Source organism: Manis javanica, chromosome 5 (genome assembly GCF_040802235.1).
Source record: "Manis javanica isolate MJ-LG chromosome 5, MJ_LKY, whole genome shotgun sequence".
Lineage (NCBI taxonomy): Eukaryota > Metazoa > Chordata > Mammalia > Pholidota > Manidae > Manis > Manis javanica.
Window position 1 is genome coordinate 140,374,139 of NC_133160.1, and position 19,248 is coordinate 140,393,386.

At 40.2% G+C, this 19,248-nt stretch overlaps 1 protein-coding gene across 7 annotated transcripts in view; it reads left to right on the top strand.

The window, feature by feature from the left end:
- The window catches only part of APBB2 (amyloid beta precursor protein binding family B member 2), a 381,148-nt gene that overhangs the window by 55,276 nt on the left and 306,624 nt on the right, over positions 1-19,248 (top strand). For all 7 annotated transcript variants that reach the window (XM_073237712.1, XM_073237714.1, XM_073237708.1 and 4 more), the window contains exon 2: positions 17,941-18,096. The gene's annotated coding sequence lies outside the window, so the exon portion shown is untranslated. The remainder of the gene's footprint in view (positions 1-17,940; positions 18,097-19,248) is intronic.

Below are 19,248 nucleotides of genomic sequence, written 5' to 3' on the forward strand. Positions count from 1 at the left end.
CAATATGTCATTATTGACTCTATATAAAGAGCCCTTCCCAGTGCTCTGAGCAACACGGTGCAATGGCTGCAAGGCTGCAGGAGAGCAGAGCAGAGGCTGGAGTGGTGGCAGTGCTGAGGACAGAGGCCCAGAGGATGGCTGTGTGGGCCGACTGCAGAGAGACCCAGAGGCAGAGACCAGCTTGCTGCATACAGATTCGCTCCAAATGAACGGGATTTTAGTGATTGACTTGCCACTGTGGAAATAAAGTTGGGTATAACCCTTTCACTCCAAGAACGTTCTACTGTCATTTCTTTGGTCACATTGAATCCATAGTGAACTTGCCTGGGGCTGAAACCCATTGGCAAGACACTTCCTTAGAGGGTTGTTGTATGGATTAAATCGGCTAATACATGCCTGGTATATAGTGGCTCAATAAATGTTAAATGTCATTTTTATTGGCTCTATTAGTTTTGTTTTTATTTTGGATTTCCAGTTCTCATAGGCTTGCTGAGGCTTATGCACATTTTTTACCCTCAGTGTCTTCCTTCTTTCCTCCCTCTCTTTGGGTTAGAAGCACATCAGAGAGCTCACGGCAGTCCATGGGAGGTAAGAGGGAGACCAGCATAACCTGGTGCAGGGAACATGGAAATTCCCATGGCCAGGATCCTCATCTGACCCTAATCTTCTTGCCCACTGCACACATTCAGTGGTGTAATTGGCCTAGGGTGCAGGTGCCTGCTTGCACATGTGCTGGCAATGAGCCATAATAAAGAGCTCCACCCAACGCTTTGCACGGTTGGCTGTGGTGGATGTGAATTGTGGACTTGGTGGATGTGGATGGGATTCTAGTGCTCAACCTGCCACTGCAAGAATAAACGTTGGTGTAAGACCTTTTGCCACCCATGTTCCGTTGTTGTTGGGTCTCACCAAATTCAGAGCGAACTTGCCTATAGCTGAAATCCCCCTCAGGTGTGAAACCAGGGAAGGGGGTTCGTGACTGGAACTTGCTTCTTAGAGGTCATCTTGTCGGCCCTTCACTTGGATGCTGATGGTCTGAGCTGCCAAGGACTTTGCCCTGGCACCACAGCCAGGGCAGTAGTGAATCTGGTCTCCTGCCTGCCAGTTATTTTTGTGGCCTTGTTCAGCTTTCTGATGTCTCCTTTGACATCCTTATTGCTGACCTGGGTGCAGTGTGGGGAGAAAAATTGTCTGTCTGATCTGTCTAGTATTTCAAAAATCATTCCCTCCTTTGAGAAGGAATGTCTGTAGTGCTCTAGAATTGCAGGGAGGGAAGATGGGAGGAAGCATGGTGTTTCTCAGCGTGCTGACTAATTGCTTAAGCAGCCGGGTTTCTGTCATTTCCTCTCAAATGCCTGGTGATCTCAGGCCCTTGTCCTCCTGGGCCAGGCCAGCAGCACCTGGGAGGTCCCCACCCATTCCTTACAGCCAGCATGCCCTGTGCCTAGATCTTTGTCTTAGAATTGTCTGAATCACCTCCTTGTTTTTCATCCTTGACTTTTCCCAATAAATAGTATTGTTTCTCTGGCACCCACCAAGCAGCATCCTGTGATTTTTTTTCTTGCCCGTAAGCCTATTGTTTTTCTCCTTAATGTTATTTTTTGATTGCCTTCATTTTCTTTGGATGTTTCTATTTGTTTTCTATTCATTAAGCTGAAAATAGGTTTTCAAGCTTCTCTTATTTATTCCAGGGATGAGATTGCAGTTTATGGATCATCCACATCCCTTTCCTTTTTCTGCAGCTTTGAGGCACTTTATGGCTCATGAAGATTTCCTAATAAGATTTCCTAATATCTCTATAAGACCTGACAGATTACATAACGATTTTATAGACAAAATAACATACTAGACTTAAGAGTTGAAAAGACTACGTTTTTATCTTCAGCTTGAATTTCCATTCACAAACTGTAGGTTTTTAGACAAGTTATTTTACCTTTCTCTACCTCAGTTTTCCTATTCGAAAAGTGGGAATTTCCAGGGGTTGTAGGGAGATGTGTTTTTGGCATTGGTTGAATTCAATAAATTCTAGCTAATATTACTGTGGATATTGTGATCTTATTTGAGCTTCATAATAAAGCAGCTTTTTGAGGTAGGTCGGGTCATTTTCTCCACTTTTATCTATTTATTTCCATGAGTTTGTGTATTCCTTTCCTTTTGCTTATTAAGAAAAAGATTTTAGGTTAATATATATCAGTTGTACAGATGCAGCACTGAGGCTTGGTGAGGTTGAGAGTTGCTCTAAAATCTTCTCCAGGGGTGAGTGGAGGACCCCTTCACATGTCTTTGAACTTCAGCATATTCCTGGCTCAGCTCAACCCAAGACCTGAGGGTGGGGTGGAGGGTATGTGCAGCTTCCTTCTTCACTCATTCCATTGTCTTTGATTCAGGACCGTGTCCAGGGGTCCCGAGCTCAGAAGGTACCCGGAGGCAGTGTGGTGCAGGAGGAGTCTCGGCTCAGCTATGGAGCCGCTGTACCTCGGTTACCTCCTGTGTATTTTAGCTACCGGTGGTGATCTTGAGGAGCTGAATGTATATATAAAGAGCTTGACATGCTCAGATGCTCAAGCAGTGTTATTCCTTTCTGGTGTAAGTGTATTTCTGGTGCGCAGTGGAAAGCCCCTGCTACAGGAATTCCAGGCAGCCACACGCAGGCTGCAGAGCATTTCTGGGCAGTGATCTTGCAACATCCCTGAGCTACAGCACCCTGTAAGACAGACTGGTCCTGTAGAGTCAGGACTGCATTCGGCCAATGTGTCTCGCCTGCAGGTGGGCATTCAAATGACACTGCTGTGTCAAATACACATCCTGGGCTCTAAACCAGACTACTGCCCACACGTGCACTTTTGGAAGAGCTTCACAGGTGCTCCCCATGCCACCCTGGCCTAGAGTCACCCTCTGCTTTAGACAAAGCAGAACGACTTTCTATCGTTTCTAAAATATGATTGAATTTGAGGGACTTTAGTTTGGGTGTAGCCTCTTGGGGATGCAGCAGTCCTTCTCAGAGAAGACAGCGTACTCCTGTGTGCCCTGCCGTGTAAGTGAGAAGCGGGTAATGCTTTCACAGTAATCATAGTGGCTAACTCAGGCACTTCACAGGTATTAACCCATTCAGTTCTCACAACAGCCCAATGAGTGATGTCATCCCCTCATTGGTGCTCCTTCTGCATGACAGTCTAAGGTCACACAGATAGGATGGGGTGGAGCACAGTTTTAAGCCCAGGCTACCAGACTTGAGTCACTCCTCTTGCATCTCATGTGCTGTCTCTTAATTACAGAAGGGATTGCCTTGGAAACAGGCTTTGGAACATGTAGCTTCTGCCAAGGGTCATGAAAATTTGCTAAGAACTTGTGGTCTCCTTCTTCATGGACTCAGTGTTAGCTCTTGCATGTCCTGGCCTGATCCATATTTCAAGAGAATACATTCATCAGAGCATTGTATGTGCTGCAGTGGGGATGCGGGTGGTAGAGCAGATTTACAGCTCCACCTCGCGTATTTGCTTTCCCATTCTTCCACTTACTGTTTAAGTGTTTGGGATTAGCTTCCTTGGAAGGTGAAACTTGGTCATCCTTTCTTCAGCTAAAATGGTAGGCTGAGGTGTTCCTTTTTAACAATCACTTTTGTTAAAAATGAGGGCTCTTTGAAGTGGATGGTGCTTTGAGAAAGCTTGAGGAGAATGCCTGTCATTTCATCTGCACTCAGGGGAGAACAGAATGCAGTTCCCAAGGGCCCTTGGGCTCGCAGCTTTAACAGGCTTGGCATTAGATGGCTGTTTGAGGAAGGCTTTCCTTCAGGGCCCAGGAACAGAGTGTGTAATTGTCTAGGGAATACTTCTTTATACCAGCCTGCCCCAACATAAAATTATAGAGCCTTCAGGCAGATGTAGCAGGTGTGACATACCAATAAAATGACCACTTGCTCTGCACAGGCCCTGTGAGAGGTCCTTTAGGACTCTTAATACCTAATTCTCACTCCATCCAGAAGGTAGATGTTAAGGTCCCCAGTTCACAGAGGAGGAAATGGACTCAAAGTTAAATGATAAATCCCAAGGTCAGGCAGATAATAAGTAAGGACTACAGTCAGGATTTTAACCCATTTCTCTCAGACTTGAAAGCCTACGAACTTTCTGTAATATATCATCCCTTCTGTGAAAGAAAACTGTGCCTTCAGCCTCACAGCAGATGTTAATTTGTAAATAAAAGTTTTATTTTCTAATAGAACATCAGGATTTTCTTTTGGATAAAAATGAATTAAAAAAGCACTATTAAATGTTACCCGTTATCCTGAAACGGAAGAGATAAAAGAAAGGAATGAGTGAATGAATGAGTGAGTGACTGCAGCTGGACTGGTGATCAATACATAGAGACAGTGAGACCCCTCCCCCAGTGCACTCTGGAGCTCTGCTAATTTTCTTCTAAACAAGTCCATTGGGGAATTTTTTTCCCCTTCTTTTGTTAAAAATGATATAGTATTTGGACCATGAAGTAGCAATTTGCATTTGTAGCTCCATTTAATTCCTGACTTCTTAACTCTTAATTTTCGCCCCCTCCTATTCCTTCCTATTCCTTCCCTTTTCTTTTTCCCTAACTGTCTTTTCTAGTAGGAGATTTTGCTTGCCAGTCTTACTTGGGTTAAGGTGGATAATGTGTATAATGTTAAAAAGTTCAGATTTCTTTGAAAAAGGATGAAAAGGATAAATAAAGCCACATCCATCAGTTATAATCTTCAAAAATACAGGATGAGCTTTCCAACAAATGTTACTATAACGCTTACTGTTCCCTGTCCAATTCAGACATAGATGCCCTGAGGAAACAAACATGGGGCATGGGGGGGGAAATAATATGTGATCATATTAATTATGATTCCACTTATGTGGCTAAGTAGATTTCCAGTCAGACCTAGAGTTGCTTCTTAATTTAACAGTTACTTCTTGAGGGCTTGAAGTCTGCCAAACCCTTTCCTAGTCTTTGATTTCACGTGCTCTTTGGGTGATAGTACCATTGTTGCCTGGAGTTTGTTTGAAAAGTTCTTAATGGCAGCTCTCAGCATCATTTGTGAGGCCAGAGTTTAGGAATGTTATTGCATGAAAGCCACTTTCCCACATGCTTGAAGGCCAACACCATGTCTGCCTGCCTGTGTACTGTGTCCACTGGATTCTCTATTACTCTTTTCTTTTCTCCTCCTTCCTTTCTTTGTCTTACTTTCTTGATTAGGTAGAAATAGTACCAAAATCAGTTTAATTAAAAAAAATTGGATAGATCAGTGTTTCCCATCAAGACCATAAGCATTATCATCACTTGTGCTTGTTAAAAATGCCCATTCTTGTGCCCTATCCCAGAGATGAATTTGAGAATTGCCGAATGAGAGTTATACTTGGTTACTATGTTATTTTTAAACTACCAGTGAAATGTTTTTATTTCTCTTTAAATAAAAAGCCAATCTCATTTTCCCCTGAGTTAATGTACTCTGATTAAAAAACCAAAACAAAAACAACAAGAACATTTCCAAAGAAGCATTCTGGAATTAGGTTTCAGAATTTGGGAAACCTTTATTAGATTTTTATTGAAACACAAATTGTTTCATGCACTGTGGATATCCTCATATTATTAATAGAGAAGTATCAAATTCCTTAAAAAAAGTTCAATGATGACCAAAGTTGTTAATTTGTTGTCTTGTTTCAAACTAGTTGTGATTTACAGTGAGTCAGCTGAGTCACAGGGTTGGACTGGGTGGTAAGACTGGGTAGAACCGGGTTCTAGTCTCTGCACGGCAGCCAAGCCTTTGCAACATTCTGGGCCCCAGTGTGGTCCTCCACCCGATAATGGATTGTGTGGATATGCTGTGACCTGCCTTCTGGTTCTGACTGAGTCGGACCCTGTTGGAAAGAGAAATACAAGATGTGGCATGTGGGCCAGTGTGTTGGAGAGGGAATGTTTTATCTTCATAGAGGAACTTTTAAAATAAACTGCCTGGAGGTTGAAGGATCTGCAGCCCATTAATTCATAAAGAATAAGGCTGTAGATGTTAAAAAAAAGTGATTGGGAGTTTCTTGTGCTCATTCAGAACCACAGTCCTGTACCTACCTAAATTCCCAGTTATTGAAACCCAACTGGGAAATGGACTTCCTTAAGGCAAGGACTGTTCTTTGTTTGACACATTTCATTTGCTGTACAGTTGCCAGGTACATTTGTACCATTTTATGAATTCTAGTACAAGTGGGTGATGGTAGGAGCAGTGTTTCTTCATATTAGAAGTTACATATTATGTATGTATGTCTTACATATTACCATGACTGCAGCAAAGAAAGCACGCTGTCTTAAAAGATTCATCAGTATTGAACTAATCTGAACAGCTGGAGAATTGGGGAGAAACTGGAGTTTAGTACTTGATTTCTTGCTTGTCTGTTACATTCTTTTTCTCTCCATGTCTGGAGAAAATGATGAATATCAAAGGTGGCAAAGTATATAAAGACCAGTGTTCCTTAAATCTCAGTAATTTATGGACCTCTTTATTTAAAGGAAAAAATTTCTCACAGATCCCCAGTACTGACATAAGTATCTTTATTATGAAGTAGCTTAAATATGCCTGAGCGAAGTGGGTTTTGAGGAAGACGATTAGTTCAAGATTTAGGATACTCTAACACACTTACCCCTAAAGCACTGTAATCTGGACAAAACATTTTAAAGTGTACTTTGGGCATCACAGGAACTAAGACATCTCCAGAATCTCCTACCTCAATTAGATCAATCAACCATCAAAGGGCTACATAGAACCAAAGCTGGGAGCTGTGTGTGTAAACAAACACAAACGACAGGTTGCTCGAGGGCAAATGAGGGGAGTGTAAGCCTCCCTTCCGTGGCAAGACATAAGAGCCTGTATTCTACTAGGACCTGTAAAAGAAGCTGAAGTGGCCCAGGTGCCCATTGGCTTTGGGCAGAAGCAAATGCAAATCTCTGGAGGAAGGCATCACCACTTCAGAGCTTAGGATTCTCCTAACCATGGGATCAACCAACTAGGAGTTCAGAATACTTAGCTCTCCAGGCCTACTAGAAAACAAGCCACCAGGAGAGAGAGTTACCAAAAAAGGAATAAAAAATAATAGATTTTAACCCTGAGATCTTTAGATATTAAAATTATATGATACAAAATCTGAAATAACTGTTTGAAATCTTTTAAGAAATAAAATGTTATCACAATTAAGTGCAAAAAACCACAAGATAAAAATTGACCGGGCATATTATTTTACCTTAAAAAAGAAGAAAATCCTGGCCATTTGCCACAACATGAATGGACTTTGAGGGTATTATGCTAAGTAAAATAACTCAGAGAAAGAAAAATACTGTATTATCTCACTTATATGTGTAATCTAAGAAACAAACAACTAACTCATAGAAACAAAACAGTTGGGTAATTGCCAGAGGTGGGTGGGTTTGGGGGAAAGTGAGTGTAGCCAAGAAACAAATTTCCAGTCATAAGTTACATAACTTCTGAGGATATAACATACAGCTTGGTGACTACAGTTAACAGTAATTATAGTTATCTTTAGTATTGCATATTTGAAGGTTGCTAAGAGAGTATCTTAAAAGTTCTCATCATAAGCAAAAAATTTGGTGTGAAATTATTGATGTTAATTAAACTTATGGTAATCATTTCATAATATATACATACATTAGATCATTATACTGTGCACCTTAATACAATATGTCAATTATATATCAATAAAATGAGGCAAAGAGTACGTACAAGGGCAACATACATCTAGGTGATGGTAGCATTAAAAAGAAAGTTGATTGGCAGATTTGGGAAGAAACAAACATAGGAAAATACATAGGAAAAAATTATAACTTGAAATAAAAACTCAATACATTAGATTAGAAACAGCTGAAGAAGCAATTAATGAACTAGAAAAAAGTTTTAAAGAAATTAACCAGAATGTAACATAGAAATGAGAAAAAAAACTTCAAAGTGTAGTTGAAGGACGTAAAGGCTACAGTGAGATCTGTTCAGAGTCCCAGAAAGATAATAGAGCAAATGGGGGGAAGAAATATTTGAAGATATAGTGTATAAATAATTTCCAGAGAGAGTTTTTGAAGGACATAAATGACTAGTGTTCTCTAAATCCAAGTAATTCATGGACAGACAAAAGAAGCACAACATATACCAATATACCAATAAGAAAAAAAAAATCCACATCTTGATACAGGAAAACTTCAATACACCAAAATAAATAAAAAAGATAATCTTAACACCCAAAAAAGACAGATTGTTTATCAAGGGAATAATAGATTGACAACCGACTTTTCAACAACAATAATTGAAGCTGGAAAATATCTTCAAAATGTTGAAAGGAAATACTGTTTATTGTATGTCAGCAAAACTTCCATTCAAGGAAAAGGCAAAATATGTTTTCCAAAAATACTAAAACCATAGCAGACATTTACTAAGAAACTAAAGGGATGTACATCAGGAAGAAAAAGTGATTGCAGGAGGAAGTGCTGAAGTGCAAAAAGGCATGGTAAAAATAAAGAAATTGGTAAACATGTAGATAGATTTCATTAAAATTAAATAAAATTTAAAATTCAGTTCCTCAGTCATACTAGGCACATTTCAAGGCACATGTGGCTAGTGGCTACTGTACTGAATTATAAATATGGAAGGTTTCGCCTCATTGAAGAAAGTTCTGTTGGATAGCACTGTTGTAGAACAGTAGAAGGGAAGTATACTAAGATAATCTCTTTAATTCATTGACTCTAAGATGTTGTTGTAATAGTTACCATTATAGTATGTGTAGAAAAAAATTTTAAGGAAAACGTTCAAAAAATTTTTAGATACCATTTTTAATATTTTTAAAATATTACCTGTGTGAAAATGTGAAGAAATGTGCCTCTTAGAATAGATGCAGTACGGGGTTAGAGCATGAGTGGCTGGACATCCAGGAGCTGTGATCCAAGTAAGTGGGAGATAAGTACTCGAGAGAGGCCTGTCCTGAAGACGAAGCATGGTGCATACTTGGCATAGAGGACTTCTCAGTAAGTGTTTGCTGAATGACTGGGTGACGTACTGGATGGGTAGTTGGGATTCATCAGAATAGCCTCGTAGCTCGTCCTGGCAGCATGGCTGAAGTCACCCAGGTTTATATGAAGTTTGAGGAGAGTTGGGATGAAGCCTTTATGAACACCACTGATATTCTCATGATCATGTAGAAAGGAGCCTAGGAGAGAGAACTTTCAGAGAGGTGGGGAAAAACCAGAAAGAACTTGGGCAACCCGAGACTAAAGGGTGAGGAGGTGAGATGCTGGGAAGACTCTGTCAAGATAAGGCATATAAAATACTGAAATAAGCATCAGGCTGCTCTATGTGATAGGAGAAGCATTGAAAAATCCCAAAGGCATGGATCACTATTCCTGCCAGGGCCTCTGAGAAGGCTTCATGAAGAAGGTAGTATGTGGGCAGGTCGTTGAAGGACGAATAATGGGCACACCAGAGTAGTAGGGCGGGGCAGTGTAGGCAGGAACACTAGCAAAAGCATGAAATTGTGAGAAGGTGTGAAGCCCTTGGCAATGATTCCTAACTAGATGGACTTCACTGCGTTTAGCAGCTTTCTGGGTAAAGGTTTATTGCTCATGAAGGTGCATATATTCCCTAAGGTCAGAATATATACCTCTTACAGGTAAGTTGGAATGGAAGAACCAAAATAACTGCAGACCTGACTGGATAAAACTCCCCAGTGCTCTAAACAGACCACAATTTATATATGATTTTCACATCATATCTTAAATTACAGAATTTATTAGAGAATTTTGAAATTTAAGTTCTGTATTAAAAATTTTAATGCCTATGGTATATTATTAAGATAAATAATCCTATGACATTCTTAGACTAGAGAGTGAGAAAGAGAGTTAACTTGCTACAGTTCACCAGAGCAGAATGCTAAGAAAATGTGGGGAAGATAAGACTTGGGTAAAAACCCCATGTCCTTGATTTAAAAGCTCTGTAACACTAGTCAACGTATTTGATCTCTTTATGCCTCAAGTTTCCCCATTTAAAAATAGGCATAATACATAATAGGTCCTGCTTCAGGATGGACGGAGGAGTAATGGAGAGTGCTTAGCAAAACAGTTACCCATTATTATAATGAAAATATTGTGATACCTTTTTCTGTAAAGAAGTATACTAAATCCATGGTTCCCAACTGTGGCTGTGCATCAGGCATCAATTGGAGACAGTTAAAAAAATAAAGATTCCTGGATGTGTGGATACTGCTCCACGCCTCTTATGTCAGCATATTTGGGCTTTGGATTTTGTATTTTTTGTAGGAATTCCAGGTTTAGGAAAACCTTCCTCTGTTGTAGTTGGGCATTTACTTTCTTCTTTGCTATACAATATTTGGGGCATTGGTTCTCACTATTTGTCGAGTATGTGAGTTTTCAGGGTATTAATCCCAACCAATGTGTGGATCTTCACTCCAGACCTTCCTTTCTCTTTCTTCCCCCTTTCCTCATCACCTTCTCATCCATCCCGTCCTGAATTTTTAGGTAGTTGGGCTGACTATGTCCTGGCCAGCCTTATTCTCAGGCCCTTTTTATTTGTTTATTTTTAATAAAACAGATTTAAAAAAGAACCTTTGCTAAGGCAGACATTTGGCCTGTTAAACTGGAACTTCAGTTTAGTTTCTAAAGTAAATAATGCAACATTTTTTTATCCTTTAAAAAATGACTTAAGGAAATGTTTCTAAAAAAACTGATACTCCTCTCATTAAAACTGGGGTTGTTACTGGGTGGATTCCAGCCTGTGTTCTTTTTCCTCCGGGTGCAAAAGGCTGGGGGCGGCGGGTGTTCTGCTCCAGGCCAATGCATGCACAAATTGTAATCTCACAGACTGAAAAGCACCTATCATATGATGGCAGTTAATTGGTATATTATAAAATGTGGCCTGGAGATTAAAAGAAGAAATATAAAGTGTTTACTCTATTTAGGTCAATTAGAAGATCCCTTGAAACCTTTGTGTGTGGATGTTTCAGTTTTAAAAAAATAATTGTATTGCAGCAGAAGCAGGCTTGCCACTTACCTCTACTTAGTGTATGTATTTTGCATTTCCTATGGAGTGTCAGCTCCATTAGGGCAAAAATTTTGTTCAGTGCTACATCCCCAATACCTAGAACAGTGCCTTGTACATAGTTAATGTTCAATAAATGTATACCAAATAAATGAGCTAACAGTTAGATAACGAAAACCGAAAATGATTATTTACCACTTTTCACTGAGAAACATCCTCCAGGGCTTGTAATGGTAACAATACCTGATACTTCGTATTTATATTAGAGGCTGCCTACATGTTCCCATAGCCCCCTGGGTCTCCCACCAATCACACTGCATCCCTTAACCTTGTGGGAAGGGTCTGGGTCTCTTGTTCCTCGTTGTATTCACAGTGCCGTATCTGGCAGCACTGTAGTTTCACAGTACAGGCATACTTCTTTATTGCACTTACAGATATCAAGTTTTTAAAAAATTTTGTAACCACCCTGTTTTGAACAAGTCCGTCAGTGCCATTTTTCTGACAACATTTGCTTACTTGGTGTCCCTGTGTTCCTTTTAGGTAATTCTTACAACATTTGAATCTTTTTCATTATTATTGTATTTGTTATGATGATCTGTGATCAGTGATCTCTCATTTTACTATTGCAGTTGTTCTGGGGTGCCATGAACTGTGCACTTGTGATGGAAACTTAATTGATAAATGTTCTGTGTGTTCTGATTACTCCACCAACTGGCTGTTCCCTGTCTTTCTCCCTCTCCTCAGGCCTCCCTATTCCCTGAGATACAACAATGTTGAAATTGGGCCAGTCAATAACCGTACATTGGCCTTTAAGTGTTCAACTGAAAGGAAGAGTCACTGTCTGTCACTTTAAATCAAAAGCTAGACATGATTAACCATAGTGATGAAGGCATGTGGAAAGCCAAGATAGGCTGAAAACTAGACCTCTTGTGCCAGTTAGCCAAGTTGTGAATGCAAAGGAACAATTCTTAAAGGAAATTAAAAGTGCTACTCCAGTGCACACAAGCATGATTAAAAAATTTTATAATACAAAATTATTGCTGATAAGGAGAACGTTTGAGTGGTCTGGATAGAAGATCAAACCAGCCACACACTCCCTTAAGCCAAAACCTAATCCAGAGCAAGGCCCTAACTCTCTTCAATTCTATGAAGGCTGAGAGAGGTGAGGAAGCTGCAGAAGAAAAGTTGGAAGCTAGCAGAGGTTGATTCATAAGATTTAAGGAAAGAAGCTGTCTCCGTAACGTGAAAGTGTAAGGTGAGCATTAAATGTTGATGTTGAAGTTATCCGGAAGATCTGGCTAAGATAATGAACGAAGGTCCACATTAAACAACACATTAAAATTCAGATGAAATAGCTTTCTATTGGAAGAAGATGCCATCTAGGACTTTCATAGAAGGAGATGTCAGTGCCTGGCTTCAAAGCTTCAAAGGACAATCTGATTCTCTTGTTAGGGGCTAATGCAGCAGGTGACTTTAAGTTGAAGCCAGTGCTCATTTACCATTCCAAAAGCCCTAGGGCCCTTAAGAATTATGCTGAATCTACTCTACCTGTGTTCTGAACAGCAAAGCGTGCATGACAGCACATCTGTTTACAAAATGGTTTCCTGAAGACTTTGAGCCCTCTGTTGAGACCTACTGCTGAGAAAAAAAGATTCCCTCCCCAAATATGACAGCTCATTGACAATGCACCTGGTCACCCAAGTGCTCTAATGGAGATGAACAATGTGACTGATGTTGTTTCATGCCTGCTAACCGATATACATTCTGTAGCCCCATGGATCAAGGAGTCATTTCAACTTTCAAGTCTAATTCTTTAAGAAATACATTTTGTAAGGCTATCTAACTGCTGTAGATAGTTATTCATCTGGCAGATATGGGCAAAGTAAATTGAAAATCTTCTGGAAAGGATTTACCATCCTAGATGCCATTAAGAACATTTGTGATTCATGGGAAGAGGTCAATATCAACAAGAACAGGTGTTTGTAAAAAGTGGATTCCAACCCTGTTGGATGAGTTCAAGACTTCAGTGGACAAAGTAACTGCAGATGTGGAAACAGCAAGAGAATAGAATTAAAGTGGAGCCTGAAGATGTGACTGCATTGCTGCGATCTCATGATACAACCTTAATAGATGAGGAGTTGCTTCTTACTGATGAGCAAAGAAAGTTGTTTCTTGAGATGGAAACTACTCCTGGTGAAGATGCTGTAAATATCGTTGAAATGACAACAAAAGGTTTAGAATATTACATATATTTAGTTGATAAAGCAGCAGCAGGGTTTGAGAGGACTGATGCCAATCTTGAAAGAAATTCTGTGGGTTGAATGGGATCACACGCTACAGAAAAATCGTTCATGAGAGGAAGAACTTCACTGTTGTCTCATTCTAAGAAATTGCCACAGCTGCCCCAGCCTTCAGCAACCACCAGTCAGCAGCCATCGGTATCAAGGCAGAACCTACTCCCAGCAAAAAGCTTTTTGCCAGAAGTTCTGATGATAGTCAGCAGTTCTTTTAGCAATAAAATATTTTTAAATTAAGGTATATACATTTTTAAAGATATAATGCAAGTGCACACTTAATGGATTACAGTATAGCATAACCACAATTTTCATATGTCCTGGGACACCAAAAAATTCATTTGACTTGCTTTGTTGGGGCATTTCTAGTATTGCAGTGGTCTGTAACTGAACCTGCAATATCTCCAAGGTATGCCTGTAAATATTTGTTGAGTGAACACATAGTGCTTTAAAAATTTCTACAATGCTTTCATATCAGTGGGTAATCCCATGAAGTCAGCTGGTAGTATCACCCCAGTTTTACAAATGAGGGAACAAAAGTTAAAGAGAATGAACTAGTTATCCCAGAAACCCTTGGGTCCTAAGTAGCAGAGCTGGGACCATTGCCTCTAAATTTGCTATTTCCTTCATCCCTTATTCTTTCCAGAATAATCTTTAAGTAAGCATGAACTCTCCTTCTCTGCTCCCCCCTCCCCCAGTTGAAACCCTCTTCACTGGAGAGCAAAACGGGGGAGTTTACTATGTGAAACCTTTTCCAAATTGGCACATCTTCATCACCAGCCACACATTTTATTGGGTACCAGTTTGGGTTATTCATAATCAATTCTTTTAAGTTGCCTATGATTAGTATTTATAGTTTATAATTTATATTTATAATTATAACATTATAGTTCTCTTTGAGAAAAAAGTTAAAAAAATATTTCAAAACTATACTCTCCTTTCCCAAACATTTTAAGATGTAAATTTATCAGTACTGTGAACCTAAGTTTTTAAAATCAAATTTCCAAAGAGGTGAGAGGAATGTTCTCGAACATGTTTTTGCCTGGTTCTCCTGGTCACTTGAGAGAGAAACTTCTGAAGTTTTGAGGTGGCTTGGCTGGTATTTCTGTAATCAGGCTCAAGAACGAGAAACCTTCCCTATGACATTAGAATAGAAAAAGTAAAATGCAGACAAAACATTTAAGATTCTGAAATGGTAGCAGTCTCTGGCTGCACATTTTGCCGACAGCATTCTTAGAAGCTAAAGACCCAGCAACGTGCAGCCAACGTCCCAAGGAAGGAAGGATTTCAAAATCTGTGAATCTGATCTAATTCTAGTTTCTGCTTAGTCTCTATTGAGAAGGGTAGTTTGACAGCTTCAGAAGATTTTATCCAATTGGATTAGTAGGTCAGAGTTCATTCTACCAGACTGCTAAATTTGAACGTACTATCATTACCTTACAAATGACTGTTGAATTACTTGAGAAACACTCACCACGAAGCTTTGATTTCATTGTGAAATAGCAACAAGCGCTAAATTCCTTTTGCCTGCTGTAGACATTAACCTTTAGTGTTAGAACTGAGACATAGAAGGGAATAAATAAACTGCTGATACCGTGTCTCCTCTAGGATCCAGCCACGGAAATATATGGTGGGGACTTCAGGAGCGGTTTGGGGTGGAAAAAAAATGTTGTTTTCTTTCTTTGCTGGGTGCCTGGCTTCTCAGATGAGACGCCATTGTGTTTGTTCTGGCTCTTCCACGGCGAGAGCACATCATCCCTCGATGTGGCTTTTTTGTTTGTAGCTTCACAGTTCGGGCCTTTGTTGTGCTACTTGCACAGTAGGCAAAGGGTGATGGGGACTGAGCTCAATAAAGGCTTTCAGGGAGGGTTTCTGAGTCTGTCATTGCCATCTGTCCTCTTCTCTCCCCTTGTTTTTCAGGGGAGGGCAAAAAGTTCACATGTTGTGAGAATCTTAGGGTTCTGGTTGGTGTGGTGGGGACACTGTTAGGTAGATGCTGAGAGCAGGGGAGGTGACCCATATTTCAAACAGAAAATTTAGAATAGAAAAATCCTGCTCACTCTTTAAGGTAGTATCAGCTATAAGACGTGAAGTATTAGGATTATTTAATTTTATTTTAGTCCTTAGTGACTCAGCTGTTTTCTTAAGTTTTGGAACCGCTAATCTCTCTGCCCTAAGACTTGGGTCATTTTGGAAGGAAGAGGCCAGGACCTGATGCCATAAATGACTTATTTCCGACACTGGAGTGAGCACACATCCTTCCTATCTCTTATAGGAGGCTCTGTGAAAGTGTAATTTATATTGTTGAGAACCTTTTGTCCTGCTTTCAGCAGTGAGAACGTGCTGTTATCAACAGGGCAAGTGCTAGGGCCAGAGAGCTTTCCGTGTGACAGGCCGTTTCTGGGATCAGGCACCTGCTGCCCCAGCACACTGCAACCATTGTTTCTCCGACTGAACGTGTTCTGGGCAGAGCCACGCCTTTTTTAGCCTGCAGTTGACTCTCTGCTTTTTTTTTTCTGCATGCATTGCATTTTTAGTGGAACGAATTTCTGCTGCTGCTTTTGGTTTTGCTGATATGAATTTAACATGTGTGAGTAGTTCATACAAACCCATATTTTGAGGAGTACCTGCTGAGTGTAGAGGTGAAAAGAGTCAAAAGGGATGCAGGAGATCTGGACTCTTATCCCTGCACCACAGGCTGTGTTGTGTGGCCACAGGAAAGACATTTGACCTTTTTGGGATTCAGTGTCCTAATTTGTGAACTGAAGGGATTGGATTTCTTGGAGTGGTGGATTGTGAAGTCCTCCAGGGTTAAGATTCCACCATTGTGTTTTGTGCTTTCTAGGACGCTAGGAGAAGCAGAAGGGGAGTGTGCCAGGGTTCACTGAGGGCTCCGCTCCTGTGATCCCATAGGTAACACCAGGAGGTGCTCTTTTTAATCAAGTGACAATTGTGCAGCAAGGCCAGTGATAGAGAAGTTTGGATGCATTAGGTAAAGGTCTTATAGTCTCTTTGTGGCAAGTGTGCAGAATAACAAAAATATCTTATGTCTAAGAAAGTAGTGTTGTTCAGCCCTGGAAGTGTCATTGGACACTTGGGTTTTAAACTTCTTAATTTATTAGCTGTTATTACTCAGCTAAGAGGAAACTCAGAGATCAGGCTAATGTAATATAGACATTCTATTTGTGTTTGTATTCCCATACTACTTAATAAAACCCTATTTCAAATATTCAAATTCTACAAGCAATACATAGTAATTGTAGGAAATCTGGTAAACACCAAGAAGGAAATACAAGTAGCTTCTAATTCCGTGACTCAGAAATAGCTGTTGTTCAGAGTTTTGTGTGTTTAGATTACACATACTCCGTTAGTAGAACAAAATTGGGATCCTACCATGCGTATATAACCTGGTATCTTGCTTTTTTCCAGCTGTGTTCCTTTTGAGATGATTTTTGAGTATGAAGTTTCAAATGAAGTAGAGATTAATGTATTATTATGCTTGGCACACTTGTGACGGGGCCTGTTTTGACTTACAGAAATAGAATTGTGGACCCAATACCTGAAAATAATGTTTGTCCTGTTCTGTCTTGAGTAAGTTTTTGATATTTACCATGTATAGATGTCATAACTATTACCATAATTAAGAAATGAAGACTTTTGAATCTATTGGTTCTTAATTGTTCACTAATCACTCTGTAAGGTTCTCTCACTTTAAATTGTCTGTGCGAGAATTGCAAGCTTCAACATCAGTGAGCAAAGTTATTTAAACTCTGTTTTTCTGGATGCCTTGATTCCTCAGTCTGTGGCATGGTGTCTACTGTGGGCCAGGCCACAGATTTGGCAGGATGTAGGATGGTGAAGAGATTCCATATATCAAAATATGTTATACATTTGATAATAGTTAACAATTCACTTGTTAAATATTGGTTTTGTATATGTTCCTCTATTAGGAAATGAAAGATGATTAGTTTTCCCTTTGGATTATTTAGCCTATAACATTTTCTGTTTCACCATTCCCTTTGCATTGAAAATACAGTTTCAAACCTGAACTACATTGGAATTTTTTATGACCTTCTTCTTATGTGTCTTTTGGTGGTGCCCTTTGAAGTTCTGAAATGTTTTTATATTTGATTGAGATTAAATCTGGGCTTCATTTTACTTTTTTAAACATATTGAGCAAGTTAATTTTCTGTTTGAGTTCCTAAGGGGAATGATTCCAGCCCTCTGTGTCCCAGGAATTCAGACTGAGCCTTGCCAGAACATTCCTGTGGTTTTCCACAGGGCAGATCAGTGTGTTCATGAAATTTTAGTTGTAGCTTGTGTTTTCTGTGGTTAATTAAAACATCTGGCTTTCAAATTTTCCACAAACAGAGCATAATTGTTTGGCCGAACCTTTTCAATAATGATTAAATATCCTCAGAATATCCCAGCTTGTCTTTAAGGCACCTTATAAACTGTTGTCTCTATGCATTAATGATATTAAATATTTGGAAGATGTTTGGGGTTATCCTGCCAAACATACACTCTTGAGAAAGAGAGAGAGGGTTTGTGACTCTGAGTCCCTGTAACGGCTTCTGGCTTTTGCCCATCCAGGTTGGAGCTGCCGTGGGTGAGCTGTTGTGGTCTGTAGCCAAGCATGCTGTGGTCGGACCTGCCCAGCCGAGGGACAGAAACATTCGCTGGATGGAAAATCCATAAAAGAAAGCTGCTGTGAGAGGCTGAGACAGACGATAACTTAAGCAAAGCCAGGTTGGTACAAGATAAGAGAGCTGGATAGAGTGGGTTGGGGCATATAGGGAAAGTTGTTTTGTATTTTCTATGAAGTGTTTTTGAAACAGCCCTAAATAATCGTTCCCAGTTATATGAGAGATTCCTAGCATGGTATGCACAGCAGATCTGTCCTGACAAAGCTCTGTGTACAGTGTATTGCTGTCTTCCTCTCTTTTCCTTTGTCCTTATCTCCTCTGTCTGCCATCCTCTGCTGCATCTTCCTCTCCCGTCTGAAAGAAGAGAGGAAGCTCTCAATGTAAATATGTAAGATGCCACAACCAGAGGCCACTGGGAGCAGCCTCAGTGATCTTAGCTTTACTTCAGAGAGAGAACAATAGCAAGGTCCTTGCAAAAGGCTGGGCTTGTGCTAGCAAAGACTTGCCTTCATTTGGGTCTTTACATGAGGAAGGGTGGGTCCTGGAGACCTGTTCCTTCTCTTGGGCCTTCTGGCTCTGGTTTCCTTGGCGAGATTGCACTTAGTCTTACCTCCTCCCTAACAAAAGAGCTAGCAACACATTTTATTTTCGGCAGTGTGTGCATTTGGCATTAAGATACTCATGTAGGACAGAGGAAAAGAAAGGTCCTGAAAATAAGAATATAAATCAATGCAAAATATCCTCACCACGGACCAGGAAAATGAAACAGCATTGACAGCCTGACGTATGGCAGGCTGTAAGGTGGAAAATTACTCGTTCTGAGAAAGTATATTGTACAGGTGCAGACACTGCAGACAATTTCTATTGGATATTTGGTGGGTAACTCAGCATTATACATATTACACAGTTAATAAATACTCATGAGAAGGGAGCAAGTCGGCAGTCTTGAGAATGTGTGACGTAGGGAACATCTGTTGACTTTGCCCACCCAGCATCCTTTTCTTCCTCCTGTCAGTAAATCACCCACGTCTCCACAAGCAGTCCACCCTTGCTTTGTCTTTAGCCTATATAGTCAGAGGAGATGACCCCGCTGCTTCTGTTAGGGTCGTGTGACATAAGCTTGACCAATCAGGGTCACAAAAATCAGTTTATGGAGGAGCCCCCAGTATTTTTGCTGAAACTATTGCAAAGAAGTTTTTCATTTTTGTGGGTTTGTTAAGCTGGAGCTGATAGTGACCCTCACTGTTACCATTTC